At 36.1% G+C, this 8,803-nt stretch overlaps 1 non-coding gene across 1 annotated transcript; it reads left to right on the top strand.

Annotated features, from left to right (window-relative positions):
* The first annotated feature begins 5,790 nt into the window (after nt 1-5,790).
* On the top strand, nt 5,791-5,897 carry LOC121208020 (small nucleolar RNA R71). Its single transcript, XR_005903060.1, has one exon. It is a non-coding gene; the product is annotated as a small nucleolar RNA R71 (small nucleolar RNA).
* Nucleotides 5,898-8,803: the final 2,906 nt, after the last annotated feature.

The following is an 8,803-nucleotide window of genomic DNA, read 5'->3' as shown; positions in this document are numbered from 1 at the left end:
GTGGGCCCACACGCTCGTGTGGCCCAATATGCCCAAATATTGGCCTTGGCTATGCAACTACATAGCCGGCCTAATAATCTCCACAGATCTGTACGGTTTGCCTGCGCAGGGCCAACACGGCCCATTTCAAACCATCGTGGCCCAAAATTGGCCTAAGCCCATGAAATCGTTCATGGTGGCCTCTTCGATCGAATGCCTACGTTTTGTGCAGTAAGCTTACAGCATGAGTGAGCATACGCTCGTGTAGCATCTACTGTCGTACATTTTCAGCTTTGCCAATCCATGCTAATAGTAGTGTGATTACACACCTGTTATGGATTTTTAGTTGAAATGCTTCCGAGATCAAACACCTATGATAACAACAACCCCATAATTAGTCTCAAACCCTCGTTAATCCATCACCATAATATTGAAAACGCTTTAATCAAATCAATGCTACTTACCAATCAATAATCGCAACCTCCTCTAGCCCCAAAATCACGTATTCTTTCCAAAGCTATTACCTTCACAAGAACCGTTAACCAATTCATAAGAATCTAGAGTCCCACATGAATATATATATCCTATGCTTAAAGCACTTACCACAAATCAAAAGATCCCTTGCAGGGGAAAAGCAATCGGCCTATGCCTTAGTTAAGGAAAACAAGTCCCTAGCAACATTCGAACGAAAAAGAAGGTGTTAGATGAACTTATCCCCATGACAAACAAAGAGAATATAGCCGTCCAACCCAAGAGATAGAAATTCCAAGCCTATAGAAAGAAGCCAACCAAGATTATGTTAGAGTAACCACTTACCAATGAATCAAAGAGATTTCGGCAGAACCTTCATAAGAAAAAGTTAGAGAAGAAGAGAAGAAGGTGTTTAGGCCTTAACAGATTTAGCCAACACAAGAAGAACAAAGGTTTTGAGAGAGGGAGAAGAGGAGTAGTCGACCACAAGCAAGGCTAATATCGAAAAATGGTTTGCGAAAGAATGATAAGTAGTATTCGGCCCAAGTATGCACACAAGAAAAGACGATTGAAGAAAATCAAATGAGGGACAGAACAGTATTCGGTTAAGAGAAAGGAGAGAAATCTATCAATAGAATTCGGCTGTCAACAAGAAACACCATGAAGAGTGAAAACAAAGAGCAAAAGGGGTAGTAGCTATCGAATAAAAGAAGAGGAAAATTTTGGTCACAAAGCAAAAGAAACCCGAAAGCTCACAGAATCAAAACTTTTGAGAGAGGAGTCATTCAGCCGAAACTCCTATGCGTACAACCCACTTCCAGCACAACTCCACTTCACCTCAAGCTCCCCTTTTTCCTCTCCTAAAATCTCTCCGCCTTATTCTACTCAACCTCCCATTCAAACTCCCACAAACTCCTCAATTTCGGTAAACGTAGGATTCCTCCCTAGCACTTATGGAAAAAATAAAATACTCCTTCCACCTTGCCACTACTCGAACCTCAGACCTCTAAGAAATACTCACACGCCATTTACCACTAGACTAGCAACCTCCTTGTGACAAATTTTACCAACAACAAATTAAAAGACTACTAACAACAAGCAAGGTTTATACTTAAAAAAACCAAAGTTTTTACAATTGCCTAGGCTTGAACTCAGAACCTTCCCAACACTCCTCTGGACACTTAACCACTGAAGCAAGCACACATTTATGCAACACAACATACAAAAGTAAATACATACATCTTTGGGGCGTTACAGAACCTTCATCACTAATAATAGCTCTTAGTGTTCCAAATCGTCTAAACACACGCTTATGTAGGAATCGCATGACTACCCTAGCATCATTTGTAGGGTATGCTTCACCTCCAATCTATTTGGATACATAGTCCACAACAAGTAAGATGTATTGTTCCTATACGAAGAAGGAAACGGGCCTAAGAAGTCAATACCCCATTCGATGAATTATTCAATCTCCAAAATGTTTGTCAAGGGCATCTCATTCCTCCTTGATATATTTCCAGTCCTTTGGAATTTATCATAGTTCTTTACATAAGCATAAACATCTTTAAATAGTGTAGGCCAAAAGAAACTTGCTTGCAAAATCTTAGCTGCAGTCCGTGAACCACTAAATTGTCCCCCACTTGGAGATGAATGGCAGTGATACAAGATCTCAATAATCTCTCTTTCAGCTACACACTTTCAGATTATATTATCTGCACACTATTTGAATAAAAATGAATCCTCCCAAAAATAATACCGACTATCATGAAGGAATTTTTTCCTTTATTGGTATGTCATTTCTCGAGGAATTGTTCCACATGCAAGATAATTAGAAAAGTCACTAAATCAAGGTGTTTCATGAATTTGACTTACCTCAAATAAGTGTTCATGTGGGAAATTCTCGTTTATAGGCACACATGATCGAGTTATCTCGTCTTGTTCCAATCTCGACAGATGATCAGCTATTTGATTTTCGACACCTTTCTTGTCTTGGACCTCAAGGTCAAATTCTTAGAGTAAAAGTATCCAATGACTTAGCCTCGGTTTCGATTCTTTCTTCGTGAGCAAGTATTTAATGGCCGTATGGTCAGTAAAAACTGTAACTTTGGTACGTATAAGATATGAGCGAAATTTGTTAATAGCAAAAACTATAGCAAAGAGTTCCTTTTCAGTTACCGTATAATTGAGTTGGGCTCCTGTCAAAGTTTTACTTGCATAGTAAATAGGGTGAAACACTTTGTTTCTTCTTTGACCCATCACAGCTCCAAAGGCATAATCACTTGCATCGCTCATCAACTCAAAAGGTGAGCTCTCATCAGGTGTAACGATTATTGGGGCTAAGGTTAACTATTTTTTCAGATCATCAAAAGCTTCCAAACATGCTTTGTTGAAATCAAACACTCTATCTTTCTCTAACAAAAAACACAATAGTTTAGAAATTTTCGAGAAATATTTGATAAACCTTCGGTAAAAACCGGCATGGCCTAAGAAACTTCTGTCTCCTTTCACATTAATTGGGGCTGGTAATCTTTCAATTACATCCACTTTTACTTTATCGACTTCAATTCCTCTCTTCGTGATTTTATGTCCTAAGACAATCCCTTTTTTCCTAGTTAAGGACAAGATTTGTCCCTTCGCATCTCTTCAGTACCTTATCCAAATTACTTAAACAAATATCATAAGTGTTACCAAAACCAAAAAAAATCATCCATGAAAACCTCAACAAAATTTTCAACCTTATCAGTGAATATTGCCATCATGCATCGTTGAAATGTTACAGGTGCATTGCATAAACTGAAAGGCATTCGCCTAAAAGCAAACGTACCGTATGGACAAGTAAAGGTTGATTTATGTTGGTCTTCTAGAGCTACAACTATTTGGTTATATCCCGAATAGCCATCTAAAAAACAATAGAATTCATTAAGTCGATCTAACATCTAATCCATAAAAGGCAACTGAAAATGATCCCTCCGAGTGGCTTTATTCATTTTTTTGTAATTAATACAGATTCTCCAACTAGTAACAGTTCTCATTGGAATCAACTCCTTACGCTTATTTTCAAAAATCGTGATTCCACCTTTCTTTAGCACACACTACACCAGACTTACCCACGAACTATCTAAAATGGGATAGATGATTCATGCATCTAACCATTAGATCACTTCCTTTCTTATAACATCTTTCATAATAGGATTGAGCCTCCTTTGCCTATCAATTTGAGCTCTTTCACCTTCTTATAAAATAATTTATGCATGCAAAAAGAAGCGTTTATACCTCGAATATCAGCTATGGTCCAACCAATTGCTTTCTTAAATTTCTTTAGAACAACAATTAGTTGCTCCTCTTAATCTTTTGTCAGTTTTGCTAAAATAATCACCGGTAAAGTGGAACAGTCACCTAAATAACATATTTCAAATGGGAAGGAAGTACCTTTAGTTCGAGTTTAGGTGGTTCTTCAATTGACAACTTGGGTTGCACAAATTCTTTGACTTCTAACTCCAACGATTCAAACTGTGTGGATTGAATAAAATTTCTCAGATTGGCTTCCATCAAAGCCATGTTTTCTTCACCTTTTTCATCCTCCAAAGGGTCAAGATCTAAGGTTTTCTCCCATGGATCTTCTTCAAATTTATATTCCATAGAAACCAAGGTTTCTATAAATTCCATAACTCAACACTCTTCTGCAGGATCAGGAAATTTCATCGCTTTAAGAATGTTAAAGGTTACCTGATCGTCTTGAACTCGCATGGTGAGTTCACCTATCTATACATCAATTAACATTCTTCCCGTGGCTAAGAAAGGTCTCCCAAGGATGATCAGCACTTCCTTATTTGCTTCAAAATTTCAGAGAATAAAATCAGCAGGAAAAATAAATTATCGACTCTTACTAAAACATCCTTGATCTTTCCTTTGGGATATGCTAAAGATCGATCCGCTAGCTGAAGCGTTACAGTTGCAGGTCTTACTTCACCTATCCCTAGAATCTTGAAAATAGACTTAGGCATCAAGTTGATATTAGCTCCTAAATCACACAAAGATTTACCACAGTAAGATTCACCAATGTTCCAGGGTATAGTAAAGCTTCCTAGGTCTTTCAATTTCAATGGCAGCTTGTTCTGCAGGAATGCACTGTACTCCTTTGTCAAGGCAGTAGTCTCATACTCACTCAGCTGTTTCTTCTTGGATAGTATATCCTTCATAAACTTCAAATAATTTGGCATTTGTTCTAAAGCCTCCACCAATGGAATATTGATGTATAACTGCTTCAGAACATCCAAAAATTTCTTGAACTGCACCTCCTATTTTTGCTTGTGTTGCTGCAATATTTACGGATATGGAGGTGATGGAATTTTCTGTTGAATCAGATAACTCTTCTGAATAGGTAAATCTGTATCCAAACAAGTTGTTAAAGTATCTAAATTCACTAAGTTAGGATTTACCTTGTCAGTCTTTACAGATTTGACTCTTTTGGTGTAGGAATTTCAACAGCTGGTTGACTCTTCTTAATGGGCTTATCTTTGATATCAATCAATCGGAGTTTCAGAATTTTACCACTTCACAATGCCACTTCTTTGATATGTTATTTACCCAAATTTCTTGGATTCTTAGTATCGCTTAGAAAGTTTTCTTGTGGTCTATTACGAAGCTCTATAGCTAACTGACCCATTTGGTTTTCCAAATTTTTCAATGTTGCTGCTTGGCTTTGGATCAAAGCGTTATTCTTTGCCATGTGCGCTTTCAACAAGTTCTCCAAACTATTTGATGCCTCAACTTGAGGTGGTTTTGGAGCTTGCTGATTAAATCCTTGAGATTGGTTGGGTCTATGAACAAGAAGTTGTTCGGTCCATTTCCTTGGTTGCTCTAAGAAAATTTAGGATGATTACACTATGAAGGATTGTAGAAGTTGGACTGGGGTCTTTGTCAATTCCTATTTTAATGTTGGTTCCCTACATAGTACACTGACTCGGGATTTGATGGATAATTCTCAAAAGAATGACCTTCCCTACAGTACACACAAGAAACTACTTCAAACGGACTTGTTGGTTGAGCTGCAAAATGATTAGCGTTGTTAGGGGTAAACTATTTTAACATAGAGGAAATAGACGATACCTAAGCTATAACAAAGTGAGGGCGTCAACTTCATGAACTCCAGCTACACGTCTTCCTGAAGTTGTTTGATTTGTTGGCCATTGATAGTTATTACTCGTGATCTTCTTAATGATCTCATAAGCCTCATTATAAGACTTAGACAAAATTGCACCATTCGCAGAAGCATCTACCATCAATCTTGTATGTGCATTGAGATCATTATAGAATGTCTCCAACTAGATACAATAAGGAATCCCATGATGAGGACACTTACAAAGTAACTCCTTGAATCGCTCCCAAGCCTCATACAAGGACTCGTCATCCAATTGTTGGAAAGTTGTAATCTCGTTCCTCAACTTAGCGTTTTTTCTAGGTGGGAAATACTTAACCAAAAATCTCTCGCTAATTCTTGCTATATAGATATAGAACTTGGTGGCAATGAATTGAGTGATGCTCCTACTCGATCTCGCAACATGTACGGAAACAACTTCAACCTCAGTGCATCTTCATTTACACCGGTTATCTTGAATGAATCACTCACCTCCATAAACAATCGAAGGTGGAGATGTTCATCTTCCGTGGGAATACCACTGAATTGGCCCACGGTTTGGAGCATTTGAAACATCATTTGTTTCTATTCAAATTGGGTTGCCTCAATACCTGGCCTTATAATTCCTGGATTTAACCCAATGAAAAGTGGCATAGCATATTGTCTGATGCATCCATCCCTATCATCGGAAATGAGGATGGGATTTCATACATGATCAGCTTCATTACCTTGGTCTTGATTCTGGTTTCCAAGGTCCATCTCGACTTGTCTTTGAGCTGTTCATTCACATCTTCTTTGTCTGAAAATTTACTAAATTTCAGGGTCTACAGGGAGTAAATCGATAATCCTATCTATGCTCATAAACACCTGAGAAGAAAATCACAAAAAAAAATGAATAAGTTAGTAATGTTAGAAATAAACCAAATTGGAAGTAAATAATTTCACAAAAAAAGACTATGGCAACAATTAACAATCCCCAGAAATAGCGCCAAAAACTTGTAATGCGTAGATTTGTGCAAGTGTACACAGTTGTTATCAAGTAATAAGTAAGTATTGAGTTATCATCTCCATAGGGATTGTATTTGTGCTAAGTCACCTAATATGTAAAATTATATTAATAATTTGATGAAAAACACAATATAGTTGAGAAGTGATGATTAAAATATATTAAACTAAAAGCAATTATCCCTTATGCAGATTATCCTAAGTATGCAAACTATATGAATGAAATAGATTTTAGCAAAATTAAACACAATTTTCAACAATTATAACATAAATAAACTAGGACAATTACTTTAATTAAACTTAATTTATTATCAACATGCTTAATAACATTCGGAAAAACATTCCATGGCAACTTGATCTTTCATGATTTTTGAAACCACATTAGGTCCTTTCGAAATCCTTTACTTAGTAAATACGCATTATTAAATATAATATGCTAACGAAATATTTTAAAATGAATTATTAAATACAATTTTATATTTTATTATTTAATTTAATCATGCATGACCCATTTTATGTCTTAAAAATATAATATGCTAAAATCAATATAAAATAAGCCATTTTATGCATGAAAACTATATAATAAAGCATAAAATCACATTTTAATAATTTCTATGTCCTAATTTCATATTTTCACATATTTCGTTAATTTATTAAACAATTACTTAGTTTTAACAACGAACTTAAGTAAAAAGGTAATAAATTACATAGGAAAAATCCTATATATTTTTTAGTATACAGAATGCGACAATTATTGCCTACACACATAACCACCTTGTACTACTAGTCCATTCAAAGAACAATATATACTTCACTTCTCAGTAATCTTCTATCTCTCAAAACTTGCTCGAGTTTTAAATCTTTTGCTCAGCAAAGGTAGTGTAGAAAATTCCTCCCTAAAAAAAATTTCCTAAGTACTAATATGTGTTTCTTGGCCATAACAAACATCTCCTAATTTACTCAGTTAATTTGTTACCTAAACTAAAATTACTTTATAACCCTTGCTCTAAGCCTACTCAAAATATTCATTTGTATTTGTTTTTTGAAAGCATATTAGAGGATTTAGCATGTGAAAAAATTATTTGACTTGATAATCACAATAGAGCATACACTGAATTACCTATTGCTCAATCATATCGCAATTTAAATAAGAATCACTCTTGAAGCTAAGGTTTTTAATTTAGAAGATGGATGGAGCAAACAACTACCTCATTAGCTACTCAACGTGTTACTACAGTGGAGTGCCCCTAATTTTCTTCTCTTTATTACACACTCTTACTTGGACTCACCTTTCTAGTCAACAACACGATGGAGCAAACAAAGTGGTGCTGACTTACTTGGCAATTCTAAGCATTGGAGTTTCTATTGTTTTTTATTAAGTAATGTTGTGGCAATGTGATTGAGTTTGTCTTCAAAATCCTTTAAATTCATTAAAAGATGTAACACCCCTTACCCATATCTGACGCCAGAACAGGATTCGAGGCATAATCGGACTTAAACACAAACTAACATACAACACTGAGACATAAATTTCCATCCAAATTTAAAACTTTTCATTTCCAGACATATCGTCCCTAAAACGAGCCTATGAGGCCCAAAACATTTAGTGGAGGTGGTTCGGGACTAAACTGAGAACTTTAGAAAATTCTACAACACTAAGAAAATTTTTCATCAAAACAGGCGTCACACGCCTGTGTGGGTAGGCCGTGTAGTCACACACGCTCGTGTCCCTAACCTGTTTAACTCTCTGTTTATGACGTCATGCACGAAAGGGAGTCACATGGCCAAGTCACACGCCAATGTGCTAGGCCGTGTGGCAAATCTAATTTTTGAAATTTTTTCATAAAATAGGTGCTAAATTCACACACCAATGTCCCTAGGCCATGTACTTGACACGACTCAGACACACGACCGTATCTCTGCCCGTGTGGCAAAAAATAAGGCTATTTACCAAGCCATTTTGACACCCTTACTTTGCACCAAAATACACAACAAAACATAACACAATCCCCAAGCATATACATTCAACCAATTCAGCCATCAATACATCATTTGCACATACTAACATCTATCATGCATAAACATCACATACTTTCTTTTCCATTCATGACAATTTCATCTTCATGATAAGCATCATCACAATAACATACCAATGACCAGTAAAATTAATATTAACCAATTTTCAAAGGCCATATACAAAATGAATCGTTA

The sequence above is a fragment of the Gossypium hirsutum genome, chromosome A01, assembly GCF_007990345.1.
Source record: "Gossypium hirsutum isolate 1008001.06 chromosome A01, Gossypium_hirsutum_v2.1, whole genome shotgun sequence".
Taxonomy (NCBI): Eukaryota; Viridiplantae; Streptophyta; class Magnoliopsida; order Malvales; family Malvaceae; genus Gossypium; species Gossypium hirsutum.
The sequence above is the reverse complement of the archived record's forward strand: the minus strand, read 5'-3'. Positions and strand labels throughout refer to the sequence as shown.